At 37.1% G+C, this 15010-nt stretch overlaps 1 protein-coding gene across 5 annotated transcripts in view; it reads right to left on the reverse strand.

Annotated features, from left to right (window-relative positions):
• Positions 1 to 15010, reverse strand: part of ANKS1B (ankyrin repeat and sterile alpha motif domain containing 1B) — a 1156475-nt gene that overhangs the window by 441525 nt on the left and 699940 nt on the right. The gene's annotated exons all lie outside the window — the stretch shown is intronic.

Genomic DNA, 15010 nt, shown 5'->3' on the forward strand with positions numbered 1-15010 from the left:
ATGAAAATTCTAACAAGTAAATGATAAGCTCTAATTTGTTCTTTTAAATAGTTGCATAATAGTCCGTAATGGGTACATGATATTTGGTTTAGTTCTTTGCCTGCTATCTCTAGATGTAACTTTTCAGCAGACTCACCCAGTTTTCCCCAGTGGTAACAGCTAGTGCAACTATAGTGTGATATCACAACCAGATATTTGGCACTGATAAAAACCACTGATTATTCATACTTCAGTAGTTTTATATATACTCATTTGTGTGTGCATGTGTACATGTTTAGTTCTATGCAATTTTATTACATGTATAAACTGTGTGACTATCACTTCAGTCAAGATAAAGATAGTACCACAACAGGCACCTGCTATCTTGTCATAGCTATGGCCCTCTTTCTCCCTATCTGCTTTTTAATCTCTGGCAACTACTAATCTGTTCTCCAGCTCTGTCATTTTGTCATTTCAAGAATTCAAGAAATCAGTTTATTTTTTACAAAGGTAAAAAGGCAATTCTATGAAGAAAGGAGAGCCTCTTTAATGAATAATGCTGAAATAATTAGAGATCCATATGCAAAAATAGATTTTAATTCATATCTCATGCCATGTATAAAAGTTAGCTAAAAATCATAGGCCTAAACATAAAACATAAAACTAAAAACACATAGAAGAAAATTTAGGAAAATAATTTGGGAAAAATCTTGAACTTAGGTTAGGTAATAAAAGCACAATTCTAAAATAAAAAAAAATTGATCATTATAATTCATCAAAACTTTAAAATTTTAATCCTTTCTGTACAATAATGAAAAAGCAAGATGCTAACTAGAAGAAAACATTTGCAAATTGCATGTGATAGCATACTTGTATTCAGAATATATAAAGAACTCTCAAAACTCACTAACAAGGAAACAAACCAATTTTTTTTTTTTTTTTTTGGCTACACTGTGTGGCATGTGGGATCTTAGTTCCCAGACCAGGGATCAAACCCATGCACCTTGCATTGGAAGCACAGAGTCTTAACCACTGAACTGCCAGGGAAGTCTCTAGAAACAAATCAATGTTTTTAAATGGGCAAAAGATTTGAACAGATATTTCACCAGAGAAGACTCATGGATGGCAAATAAGCTTGTGAAAAGATGTTTAACATCATTAAGAATGTGCAAACTTATAATGAAACCATAATATGATACCACTTGTGGTTTAGCCACTAAGCTGTGTCTGACTCTTTTGTGACACCATGGACTGTAGCCCTCTGTCCATTGGATTTCTCTGGCAAGAACACTGGAGTGGGTTGCCATTTCCTTCATAACGTGATACCATTTATTAAAATGTCTAAAGTTAAAAAAGTCTGACCACACCAAGTGCTGACAATGCTATGAATCATGGTTTGATATTTTCTTTAGAAGTCAAATATACACCTACTACGTGGCCCACCTTGTCTACTGCTAGGAATTTACCCTAGAGAAATGAAAGCATATGACACATAGAGACTTGTAGATGAGTGTTTACAGCAGCCTTATTTGTATTAGCCAATAACTGTATGCATGCTGACTCAGTTGTATACAACTCTTTGCGATCCCATGGTCCATGGAAACAGCCTAGAAGTCCATCAACAGGCAAATAAACAAATTGTAGTACATCCACACAATGTAATAATATTCATTAATAAAAAGAAATGAACAGATGATACATTCATCATATGGAATGTTAAAATAATTTTGCAGGGTAAAAGAAACCAGAAGGCAGTATATTGTCACCCTGCTTATTTAACTTATATGCAGAGTACATCAGGTGAAACGCTGGGCTGGATGAAGCACAGGCTGGAATCAAGATTGCTGGGAGAAATATCAATAACCTCAGATATGCAGATGACACCACCTTTATGGCAGAAAGCAAAGAGAGACTGAAGAGTCTCTTGATGAAAATGAGAGAGGAGAGTGAAAAAAGCTGGCTTAAAACTCAACGTTCAGAAAACGAAGATCATGGCATCCAGTCTCATCACTTCATGGCAAACAGATGGGGAAACAATGGAAACAGTGACAGACTTTATTTTCTTGGGCTCCAAAATCACTGCAGATGGTGATTGCAGCCATGAAATTAAAAGATGCTTGCTCCTTGGAAGAAAAGCTATGACCAACCTAGACAGCATATTCAAAAGCAGAGACATTACTTTGTCAACAAAGGTCCGTCTAGTCAAAGCTATGGTTTTTCCAGTGGTCATGTATGGATGTGAGAGTTGGAACCATAAAGAAAGCTGAGTGCCAAAGAATTGATGCTTTTGAACTGTGGTGTTGGAGAAGGCTCTTGAGAGTCCCTTGGCCTGCAAGGAGATCAAACCGTCCATCCTAAGGAGATCAGTCCTGAATATTCATTGGAAGGGCTGATGCTAAAGCTGAAGCTCCAATACTCTGGCCACCTGATATGAAGAACTGACTCCTTGGAAAAGACCCTGATGATGGGAAAGATTGAAGGTGGAAGGAGAAGAGGACAACAGAGGATGAGATGGTGGGATGGCATCATAAACTCAATGGATATGAGTTGAGCAAGCTCCAGGAATTGGTGATGGAGGGAAGCCTGGCGTGCTACAGTCCATGGGGTTGTAAAGAGCTGGACACGACTGAGCGACTGAACTAAATTTGAAAAAAAAAAAGACAGACTCTCCAGAAAAGTGATTCTATTTACATAAAATTCTAGAGAATGCAAACTTATCTACAGTGACAGGATAGGTCAGTGACTACCTAGGGGTGGGAAGAAGGGGAGTGAAAAGGATTATAAAGGAACGTGAGGAAACTTTTGAATATGCTTGTTTTCTTGATTGTGATAATGGTTTCATAGGTGTATCTGTTAAACATCAAATTTTAATTTGTGTAATTAAGTGTAGGGCAATTATACTTAAATAAACCTAGTTTACAAAGCTTTTCAAAAGTAGAAAAAGAAAATAAAGAATGGTAGGTGAAAAAACTGACTCATTTTAAACACTATTGTCAGGGAATGCCTTTGAACAGAGACTGGAATATAGTGGAATGTAGTGAACAAACTTTTCTGGTATTTAGGAAAAGAGAGTTTGAGGCAGTGGGAAGAGCAGGTTCAAAGTCCAAAATCCTGACTTGTGTTATAAGGGCACGATGACACTAGCTCATTTTTGACATGTTCATAAATATTCTCATTGCATATAGTGTAGCTATAGAAGGCCTCTGAGGAAGGCACAGAAATCTACTCCAAGATTCTTGCCTGGAGAATCCCCATGGACAGAGGAGCCTGGTGGGCTACAGTCCATGGGGTCACAAAGAGTTGGTTGGACACGACTGAGCAACTAAGCACATAGAAGGCCTAAGCCATTGAAATGAATGTATGGTTACTCCAGGGTATGATCTGAAACTGTTATAACTGTATTAAATTAAATCCATGATATCAGTTTAGGTCTCTAAAATTATTTTTTTTCTTTTAAAAGTATAAGGCAACTCACATACTGCTTAATTTCAGATAATTTCTTTATTAGGTTCTAGTTAATTGAGGAGAGGATAGGATACTTTTCTTATACTTAATTCCTTCAGCACTGACTGATTTCTTCAACAAATATTTAATAAGTACCTCTTGTTCCTAGCATTTTGCTAGGCAGTGGGACTATAGCTTTGTACATCCCTCAGTTCAGTCGCTCAGTTGTGTCCGACTCTTTGCAACCCCATGGACTGTAGCACGCCAGACATCCCTGTCCATCACCAACTCCAGAGCTTGCTTAAGCTCACATCCATCGAGTTGGTGATGCCATCCAACCATCTCATCCTCTGTCCCCTTCTCCTCCTGCCTTCAATCTTTCCAAGCATCAGGGTCTTTTCTAATGATTCAGCCTCTTGCATCAGGTGGCCAAAATATTGGAGCTTCAGCTTCAATATCAGTCCTTCCAATGAATATTCAGGACTGATTTCCTTTAGGATGGACTGTTTGATTTCCTTGCTGTTCAAGGGACTCTCAAGAGTCTTCTCCAACACCATAGTTCAAAAGCATCGATTCTTCAGTGCTTAGATTTCTTTATAGTCCACCTCTCACATCCATACATGACTACTGCAAAAACATAACTTTGGCAAGATGGACCTTTGTCGGCAAAGTAATTTATAGGCCAGTGGAGAATACTAGCTTACCACTGAGAAAATGTCAATAGAGATTAGAGGAATTAAACACTTAGAGACATGACTTCTCATTGTGACAGTATAGAGGATAAATGAATTAGAGAAAACCACCTAAGTAATTCTAGGTTTCATGAGCAAAAGAGAAACACTACCTATTTCAGTAAGGTGCCTCCAGGCTAAAACTGATGAAACAGTTAAGGTGGGTAAAATGATTTGGCAGAGGCAAGAGGTATCACATTTCTTAAAAAGGAAAATGACATTTAGGAAGGGATAGAGGAGAGCCGCTGGACAAGAGTTAAAAAAAAGAAGCTGGTAATCTCTCAAAAATATAATAAATAGCTGTTTATTCTAGCACCAAGGTAACTGATAGAAGGCAAATACTTTTTAAAGAATGTGAGTCTTTCCAGTAATCTAAACTAAATATAAAAGAAGAGAGCTAATATTTATTGAGCACCTATACACATCAGGTCTTTAAAATAATATCTCATTATGTAAAATAATAACAAACATGCATTTACTATGGTAAGACTCAAATAATATACACATATTGTTGTTATTCAGTTGCTAAATCTTGTCCAACTCTTTGTGACCCCATGGACTGCAGCACACCAGGCTCCTCTCTCTGTCCTCCATTATTTCCTGGAGTTTGCCCAAATTCATGTCAATTGAGTTGGTAATGCAACCTAACCATCTCATCCTCTGCTGCCCTCTTCTTTCCCCTTCAGTTTTTCCCAGCAGCAGGATCTTTTCCGATGAGTCAGCTCTTTGCATCAGGTGGCCAAAATACTGGAGCTTCAGCTTCAGCAACAGTCTTCCCCGTGAATATTCATGGTTGATCTCCTCTAGGATTGACTTGTTTGATCTCCTTGCAGTCCAAGCGACTCTCAAGGGTCTTCTCCAGCACCACAATTTGACAGCATCAATTCTTCAGCGCTCAGCTTTCTTTATGGTCTAACTCTTACATCCGTACATGACAATTGGAAAACCTGAAGTTTTGACTATATAGACCTTTGTTGGTAAAGTGATGTCTCCGCTTTTTAAATATGCAGTCTAGGTTTGTCATAGCTTTCCTTCAATAACTCATATTATTTTCACAAGTGAAGTACTATTGTTATCATCTCTTTTTATACAGGAGAATAATAAAATACATAGGTCATAGGTTGTTTAAATTTGCACAGTTAGACTAGAACCCTGAGAGCCTGGCTCCAGAGTCTAAGATTTTAGCCACTACTCTATCCTCCCCTGTTCCAGGGCCACAGGGTATGAACCTTGCCCTTTTGCAGGAGGGAGAATATTTATTCACCCAGCCACATACTAGCAGATTTGTTTTAAAAATGGTTTCCCAGTTGTTCTGTTAATTCTCCTTCCCACCCTTCATCTTATATTTATGATTCTTGGCTTCTAAAGTACAAAATAACGAGAAAACGCCGGAAGGAATACTGAGCGGTGGAAGAAGGTAAATCCTATCACTTGGATATTTTTATTTGACTCTAACAAAGGGCTTTTCTGTGCTCCTGAGAAACAGCAGCTTCAGTATTGTTTCCACGTGGGTACTTAGCCTCTCTGGACTGCAATGCATAGATGCCTGTGCTATGTGTCCAGGAAAATGCTGCCTCAATAAGAGGGATGCCAGTTAAGGGCCCAGACTCTGGAACCAGTTTGCCTGGGTTTGAATCGATTCTTGAGATGGAGCACACAGAAATAGAAGGAGTTCCTTTCTAGGCACGTTTCTGGGGCTTAGTTTCTCTTCAGTGAAATAAGGGTGATAATTTACCTATTTACCTACCTATCTTATGGTTTTGTTTGAAGCTAAAACGAAATAACCTGTGTGAAAAACCCGTTATGAACTATAAAGAGCTATTCAAATGCTAGGCTGTGTAATTATCTTTACTGTCAGTAGAATATATACTTATATTGTTCATTCAGTCTCTCAATCAAAGGGACTGGTTCTGAGCCATCAGTGCTTTTCCTTGCCCAGTTCTCTTTGTTTCAAACAGACAAAAGTGCATGGGGTGATTAGTCTGGACAAATAACAGAGGAAAGCTCATTGTACCGTGAAGTGATCAGAATCCCAAATCCCATGATGTCATTAGGGGCTTGGTCTTATCTAACAGGCACCAATAGCTAGGTCTTCAGCATTGAGCAGTCTGCTCTTCACATCCATTTAAAGTGAAATGAGAATAAACAGGAGGGGCAAGGAATGGAGAGGATAATTCTTATTCCTAGCTTCATAATGAACAGACAGGTCTATTAAGTTATTTATTCTAACATATTTCAAATAAAAACTGGTCATTTTTAAAGAAATTGGTAAAGAGCCCACTAAACTTCCTGCGAAAGCAGTGTCCACATTTGGGGGAGAAATCTGCACATTCAACAAATAACTATGGTGTTGGTTTCTATGTGAGCCTGTTCTGTCTTTTATATTTTGTAACACAGGTGTAGGAGCCAGGAGTGAACAGTGCTCATTCCTGTAGGACAATGTAACAAAAATCCTGACTAATGATTCTATTTGTAACTAAAAAGTATCGATATCTCATTTTTCCAATCCTGAATACCCTCTGAGCTGGGAATCATAAGCTATATATCTATTTTCCAAATGGAGAAAAACTTACAATGAAAATTAACAGGAAAAGAGATGATGCAATAAGAAAAATGTCTCTTCTACTGATAAAAGGACAACTATTCTGAAATGCAAAAATAGAAATGTACAATATTATGCAACAACCTAAATGGGAAAAGAATTTGGAAAAAGACAGACATGTATGTATGTGTAACTGAATCACTTTGCAGCAAACCTGAAACTATCAAACATTTTTAATCAACTATACTTCAGTATAAAATAAAAAGTTAAAAAGAAAGAAACATAAAGCAGAGGTAGCAGACAATAGCAGAGGCAAAAGGATTAGTTATTTTAGGATTTGTGGAATGTTGCAGTTCAACAGAATTCTGGATCACAAAGTCAAGATGTAAACAGGAAAATGCTCCAAGATCATGCTTTGGTGTTTAAATGCTAAGGGAAGTCAGGAGCTCAGATTCAGTTTTCCCTAAGGCCTTGAATTTATTTTGAACTAAAATCTTCATGGAACACTTAAGAAATACCAGCCTTTACAAAACAGATCTGACAACTTCTGTGCTGGGGTATGGTCTAAAATAGGAAATGAAATTTAAGCCTAAAATGCTAAAATCTTCTGGCAGACAACAATGTATAAATATATATGGGCCATACCTGATTGGAAAAAAAAAATCATAATTCCTTTGATTACATTCTTTTTTCCCCTTCTTTAAGGCATACTAGCAAATGTTTGAATCTTTGAGAAGCTGTATATAGCATTAAGTCACTGAAGCCTCCCATGTGCCAGTCATTGTTTTAAGACCAGAGAGGAAAGAAAACTTGTCCTGCCCTTAGAATCTTAGTCTAGTTGAGAGAAAATCACCATGCAGGATGATGAATTCTATAATGGAGATGTGTAAAAGATACCGAATATATAGAAGGAAGGCAAGGATGCTTAAATTGACTCAGGTATAGAATTTATAGAAGAGTCCATTTGATCTGTGACTTGAAGATTTAGGAGGAGTTTGAGAGGCAAATAAAAAGATGATGGTGATAGTTAATTTATGTGTCAATTTTACTGAACTAAGAGCTAACTAAGCTCTACTAAGAGCTTGTAAAATGTCTAGTTCTGAATATGTCTGTGAGGGTGCTTCTGGACGAGAATAGCATTTGAATCTGTAGACTGAATAAAGATTACCCTCACTAGTGTATGTGGGCATTGTCCAATCCAGTAAGAATCTATTAGAACAAAAAGAGTAAAGCAGATTAACTCTATGCTTGAACTGGAACATTCATCTCCTCCTGCACTTCAACACTGGTGCTCTGAGTCCTGGCCCTTAGGACTCAGACTGAATTACACTACAGGCTTTCCTGGTCGGCAATCGGCAGACAGTAGACTGTGGGACTCAGTCTCCAGTTCCTGTAATAAATCTTAGACATGTCTATCTATATACCCTACTCATTCTGTGTCTCTGGAGAGCCTTGACTAATATAATGGAATTCCAGGCAGAGGGACTAGGATGAGGGAAAGATATGTTTGAGTTAAAAAATGGTTAAAATGATTCATTATTACTGGAATTCAAAGGTTATATATACATGTCTGAGGAGGATAATGCTATAGGAGATAGGGAAAGATAGGTGGGTAGGAGACAGATAATCAAGTAATTTTATGCCATGGAAAAGAGTAAGTATTTTCTTTCTCAAGAACAGAGATACTTTCCATTTGTAGCAAAATGGATGGACTCGGAGGGTATTACGCTAAGTGAAATAAGCCGGGTAGAGAAAAACAAATATGGTATGATATCTCTTGTACATGGGATATGTAAAACACAACAAAGTAGAGAATATGTTTTTAAAAAGAAACAGATTTCCAGATATAGAGAACAAGCTCGTGGCTACCAGTGAAAAGAGAGAATGGGGTGAGGAGCAATGAAGAGTTAGGAGATTAAGAGGTACCGACTATTATATATAAAATAAGCTACAAGGATATATTATACAACACTGGGAATATAACCAATATTTTATAGTAACTATAAACGGAGTATAACCTTTGAAAATTGTGAGTCACTATATTGTACACCTGTAACATATAATTGTTGTTGTTCAGTTGTTAAGTTGTATCTGACTCTTTGCAACTCTATGGACTGCAGCACACTAGGCTCCTCCATCCCCCACCAACTCCTGGAGTTTGCCCAAATTCATGTCCATTGAGTTGGTGATGCTATGTAACCATTTCATCCCCTGCCGCCCCCTTCTCCTTTTGCCTTCAATCTTTCCCAGCACCAGAGTCTTTTCCAATGAGCCGGCTCTTAACATCAGGTGGCCAAAAAGTATTGGAGCTTCAGCTCCAGCAACACTCCTTCCAATGAATATTCAGGACTGATTTCCTTTAGGATTGACTGGTTTGATCTCCTTGCAGTCCAAGGGACTCTCAGGAGTCTTCTCTATCACCATGATTAGAAAGCATTAATTCTTCAGTGCTCAGGATTCTGTATGGTCCAACTCTCACATTCGGACATGACTACTGGGAAAACCAAAACTTTGACTATATGGTCAAGTAATGTCTCTGCTTTTTAATATGCTTTCTAGGTTTGTCATAGCCTTCCTTCCAAGGAGCAAGAGTCTTTTAATTTCATGGCTGCAGTCACCATCTGCAGTGATTTTGGAGCCTAAGAATATAAAAAATTTGTCATTGCTTCCACTTCTTCTCCTTCTATTTGCCATGAAGTGATGGGAGCAGATGCCATTATCTTAGTGTTTTAACATTAAGTTCAAGCCGGCTTTTTCACTCTCCTCTTTCACCCTCATCAAGAGGCTCTTTTGTGCCTCTTCACTTTCTGCCATTAGAGTGGTCTCAACTGCATATCTATCTGAGGTTGTTGATTGTTGATGTTTCTCCTGGCGATCTTGATTCTAGTTTGTGATTCATCTAGCCTGGCATTTCATATGATGTACTCTGCATATAAGTTAAATAAACAGGGAAATTATATACACCCTTGTTATAGTCCTTTTCTGATTTTGAACCAGTCCATTGTTCCATGTCCAGTTCTAACTGTTGCTTCTTGACTCATATGTAGGTTTCTCAGGAGACAGGTAAGGTGGTCTGGTATTCCCATCTCTTTGAGAATTTTCCAGAGATTGTTGTGATCCACAGAGTCAAAGGCTTTAGCATAGTCAATGATGCAGAAGTAGATGTTTTTCTGGAACTCCCTTGCTTTCTCCATGATCCAATGAATGTTGACAGTTTGATCTCTGGTACCTCTGCCTCTTCAAAACCCAGTTTGTACACCTGGAAGTTCTCATTTCACATACTGCTGAAACGTAGCTTGAAGGATTTTGAGCATAACCTTGCCAGCATGAGAAATGAGGACAATTGTACAATAGTTGGAAGTTTCTTTGGCATTGGAATTGGAATGAAAACTGACCTCTTCCAGTCCTGTGGCCACTGCTGAGTCTTTCAAATTTGCTGACATATTGAGCAACATAATATTGCATGTCAAATACACTTCAATTAAATGAGGAAAAAGAAACAGAACCAAGAGATATGATCACATTTTTGTTACACAAACATTATCTGGGAGAATGTGAGAGAAAGAATAAAGCAGGGAAGAAACTAGGAAGGAGGAGGTATAGGAAATCTACAATTTCTACCTCTTAAAGAACAAATAGACAAAACAATCCAAGTAAATAAGTGGACAGTCTTTAAGCAGTTCAGTTCAGTTCAGTCACTCAGTCGTGTCCGACCTTTTGCGACCCCATGAATTGCAGCATTCCAGGCCTCCTTGTCTATCACCAACTCCCAGGGTTCACTCAAACTCAGGTCCATTGAGTTGGTGATGCCATCCAGCCATCTCATCCTCTGTCATCCCCTTCTCCTCCTGCCCCCAATCCCTCCCAGCATCAGAGTCTTTTCCAATGAGTCAACTCTTCACATGAGGTGGCCAAAGTATTGGAGTTTCAGCTTTAGCATCATTCCTTCCAAAGAACACCCAGGACTGATCTCCTTTAGAATGGACTGGTTGGATCTCTTGTAGTCCAACGGACTCTCTAGAGTCTTCTCCAACACCACAGTTCAAAAGCATCAATTCTTTGGTGCTCAGCTTTCTTCACAGTCCAACTCTCACATCCATACATGACTACTGGAAAAACCATAGCCTTGACTAGACAGACCTGTGTTGGCAAAATAATGTCTTTGCTTCTTAATATGCTATCTAGGTTGGTCATAACTTTTCTTCCAAGGAGTAAGCGTCTTTTAAGTTCATGGCTGCAATCAACATCTGCAGTGATTTTGGAGCTCAAAAAAATAAAGTCTGACACTGTTTCCACTGTTTCCCCATGTATTTCCCATGAAGTGATGGGACCAGATGCCATGATCTTTATTTTCTGAATGTTGAGCTTTAAGCCAACTTTTTCACTCTCCTCTTTCACTTTTATCAAGAGGCTTTTTAGTTCTTCTTCACTTTCTGCCATAACGGTGGTGTCATCTGCATATCTGAGATTATTGGTATTTCTCCTGGCAATCTTGATTCCAGCTTGTGCTTCTTCCAGCCCAGCATTTCTCATGATGTACTCTGCATAGAAGTTAAATAAGCAGGGTGACAATATACAGCCTTGACATACTCCTTTTCCTATTTGGAACCAGTCTGCTGTTCCATGTCCAGTTCTAACTGTTGCTTCCTGACATCCGCTGGATCATGGAAAAGCAAGAGAGTTCCAGAAAAACCTCTATTTCTGCTTTACTGACTATGACAAAGCCTTTGACTGTGTGGATCACAATAAACTGTGGAAAATTCTGAAAGAGATGGGAATACCAGACCAACTGACCTGCCTCTTTAAGCAGAGGGGATTCTAAATATCCTCTAAATATCTTAGAACCTTCTGAAGCAAACTCTGGTTCAAGAGCTCACTGAATTTCCTGTGAAAGAAATTTAGCTTGCTATGCTTCAACTGTAGAAGTTACATGAGATTGATGCTTCCCATAGAGAAGATTTTATCTTATTGGCTCAAACTTAGTTTGATAGTCATGGCAAATGAACGTTCTTTGATTGCCAGAAAGACAACACAAAAATTCGAAGTGTTCTGTGCATGCATCACAAAGTGGTGAAAAGGAAATTAATATATGATTTAGAAGAAGGAATATGAAGATTAAAAAACTAATAAATATGGAAAGTACTTAGGATAGTACTTCACATATAGCATGCACTAAGCAACTGTTAGCAAAAATAATATAAAACATTTGTTATAATAAATATTAGCTATAATGATTAATACTTACTTGTAATACACAGAATACAAATAATAATGTTATTAAAAATTATTAACCCCTGATTTATAAACAAATTTCAAAAAATCAACTTGGTTAGACAGTCAAGTACCACGTAAAACCTATGAAATCCATGTTTTTGACAGAATTCACTAAGAAATTCTGGGTTTAGACTTAACACTCATTGCTCTTTAGCAGATGCATTGTCATTAAGTATGAACAAAGATGAGACACCGAATTCATTTAATCATCATAGCTTGACAATTTTAATTGTTCTGAAATCTCACGGGCAGGGTAAATACCTTCTGTGCTAGAGACTTGTTTAGTTTCTTGGTAAAGACAACTGATGAGTCTGAGATTTCTATAAAACAGAAATTCTCTGCCTCCAAATATCTTCAACCTCAAGGTTAATGCTTATTTCCATTTTCTACTAAAATCCTGAACATTCAGGGCTACAGACTTGGTTTTGCTTCATTTACCCAGGAACCATAAAATGTTTCTTTAGGTAAAGTTGGATGAGTTTTGAGAGAGTTTGGACCTCAAGCTTGTGTGTAATTCTTCATACTTGAGAAAATCTCAGTAACTTCCCATGCAAAGATTTTAATCTACTTCATACAGAGGCAAGCGGCTGAAAATTACAATATAAATGAAAAATTTTAAAAAGGAATAGAATGGTCTTAGAAATGTTGAAGACCAAAACCTCTTTATTCCAAACATGTAGTTGTAGTTAGATAAGTTAAAATAAGTTGAGATTCATAATGCCTCAGAGTCATGGAGGCAGAAAAAGAGCTTTGTTTTCTGGTCCAATCACTTCATGGCAAATAGATGGGGAAAAAATGGAAACTGACAGACTTTATTTTTGGGGCTCCAAAATCACTGCAGATGGTGACTGCAGCCATGAAATTAAAAGATGCTTACTCCTTGGAAGAAAAGCTATGACCAACCTAGATAGCATATTCAAAAGCAGAGACATTACTTTGCTAACAAAGATCTGTCTAGTCAAAGCTATGGTTTTTCCAGTAGTCATGTATGGATGTGAGAGTTGGACTGTGAAGAAAGCTGAGCGCCAAAGAATTGATGCTTTTGAACTGTGGTGTTAGAGAAGACTCTTCAGAGTCCCTTGGCCTGTAAGGAGATCCAACCAGTCCATCCTGGGTGAAATCAGTCCCGAATATTCATTGTTAACTGCCATTGTTGCAATTATATTACCACTATGAATATTGTTGTCATAGGCATTGTCATCATTATATCATTCTATGTCTTTCAAGGCTCCCCATTACTGGGCTTACTCTTCTCCAACTTCACGCATATTCCCTTCCTTCCCTTTTAAGGGAATGACTTCCTTGTACTCATTACCTGCCTCATGCTTTCTTGACCCTCTGTTTTCGCTCATGCTAGTCTTTCTACACATTGTATTCTGTGGCTACCTCATCCTCATTTTCAACTTCCTTATGGCTTTATTTTATTAGTGCTTCAAGGTTCTTCCATGTCCTCCATAAGAGGTTCTAGGATACTTCCAGTAGGAATAACTTCTTCCTATAAGCTCCCACGGCACATCATTTGTTTCTCTTCCATGGCCAGTTTTCATTTTTGATGCTAGTAATACTTGTGTGTATGTCCTATGTTTCACCAGACTTTAAACACCTAAATGACACAAGCCGTGTCTTATCATCTCTTTGTCACAGCAGTACCCAATAGAGTATTTCTTTTAACTGCTTCATGAAAGGTCTGGAAGAATAAAATTAGACACATCTTAATCTCCTCTGCTACTTACTAATTGTGTGATCTTAGTCAAATTACTTAGCCTTCCTGAAACTTAGATTCATTTCCTCAAAGAATTAAAAATTATGCTTATGTCACAGAATTGTTCTGTGGTTAAATGGAAATAATTCATGTAAAGTGCTTAGCATAAAAGTTGATACATACTTTTCAACACACATACATTTTACAGATTGGATAACTGTAGAATGCTCAGCAGTTATAAAGTACAACAAATGTGTTTATAATTTAAAAAATCATCCAATACAAGAGAAGGAGTAATAGACTGTCCAACATATTGTAATGATCTGATGGTTTTGGTCCAACAACTACATCAGAGTGGGATACGTGACACACAATGCATCCATAGCAACACTAAGATTATGGGTTTAGAAAGAATGAGGTCATTGACTTTGATTCTCCATAAAGGCTCTAGATCTTTATTCCATTTAAAAATATGAACAATACAATCAGAGCTCAAAAATAGTATATACTGTGGAAGATTCTCTGGTATATGTTCAGCCTTAAAGAAATGAACATAATAAACTGAAACTTTGATATTTTATCACAAAGATGGCATAGTTCAGTGGTGATAATATACAGAAGTGTATTGATAATGTTAATTGTTTTATATATTAATATTTTTAAATTGGCTTGTGTTCTATTGGAAGACAAAGAGACTTATAATAACATAAGATTATAACAATGGTAGGAATTTTACAATTAAAAACGCTAAAATGATTTGAAAATTTCCTTCTATGATATCTCTACTACCTGAAGTATTTTAGAGGATTTCAATAAATCAATAAGATATATAGATTATCTAGTGAGAATCTATTTGTTTCCGCAGGCCATTAAGCTGTTGGCAGCACATTTATCCAATTATTTATGACATGTCCTGATTAACAAATTTGTATTATCTGGAAGATAAGTTCAGTCCTATTCAATACACTATTAAAGTTTTATTATCTGCTCCTAAAAACCAGAGTTGAGTGCATAATTACTTCTTTCTTTAGCATTTTACAAATATAAATGGGCGCATTTCCAATAACAAAAGATTAACCATTGCACCATGCATGCTAGAAAAGAGTGCTCATAATATCACATTTTAAATAATTGGAAATGTATTTAAATATATTTTACCCAAACTAAAGTGTGACATAAACCATCTGTGTATAACAAAAAATTGCATCTGCTTAAATTCTATGGGAACAGATTATAGTGACTATTATGTAAAAAATTACCAAATTATTCTAATAGCTTTATTTTTTAAATAATTAAAAAGCTTTCTGTCTTTAGTATTAAATATAATAAATAGAATTA

The sequence above is a fragment of the Ovis aries genome, chromosome 3, assembly GCF_016772045.2.
Source record: "Ovis aries strain OAR_USU_Benz2616 breed Rambouillet chromosome 3, ARS-UI_Ramb_v3.0, whole genome shotgun sequence".
NCBI lineage: Eukaryota > Metazoa > Chordata > Mammalia > Artiodactyla > Bovidae > Ovis > Ovis aries.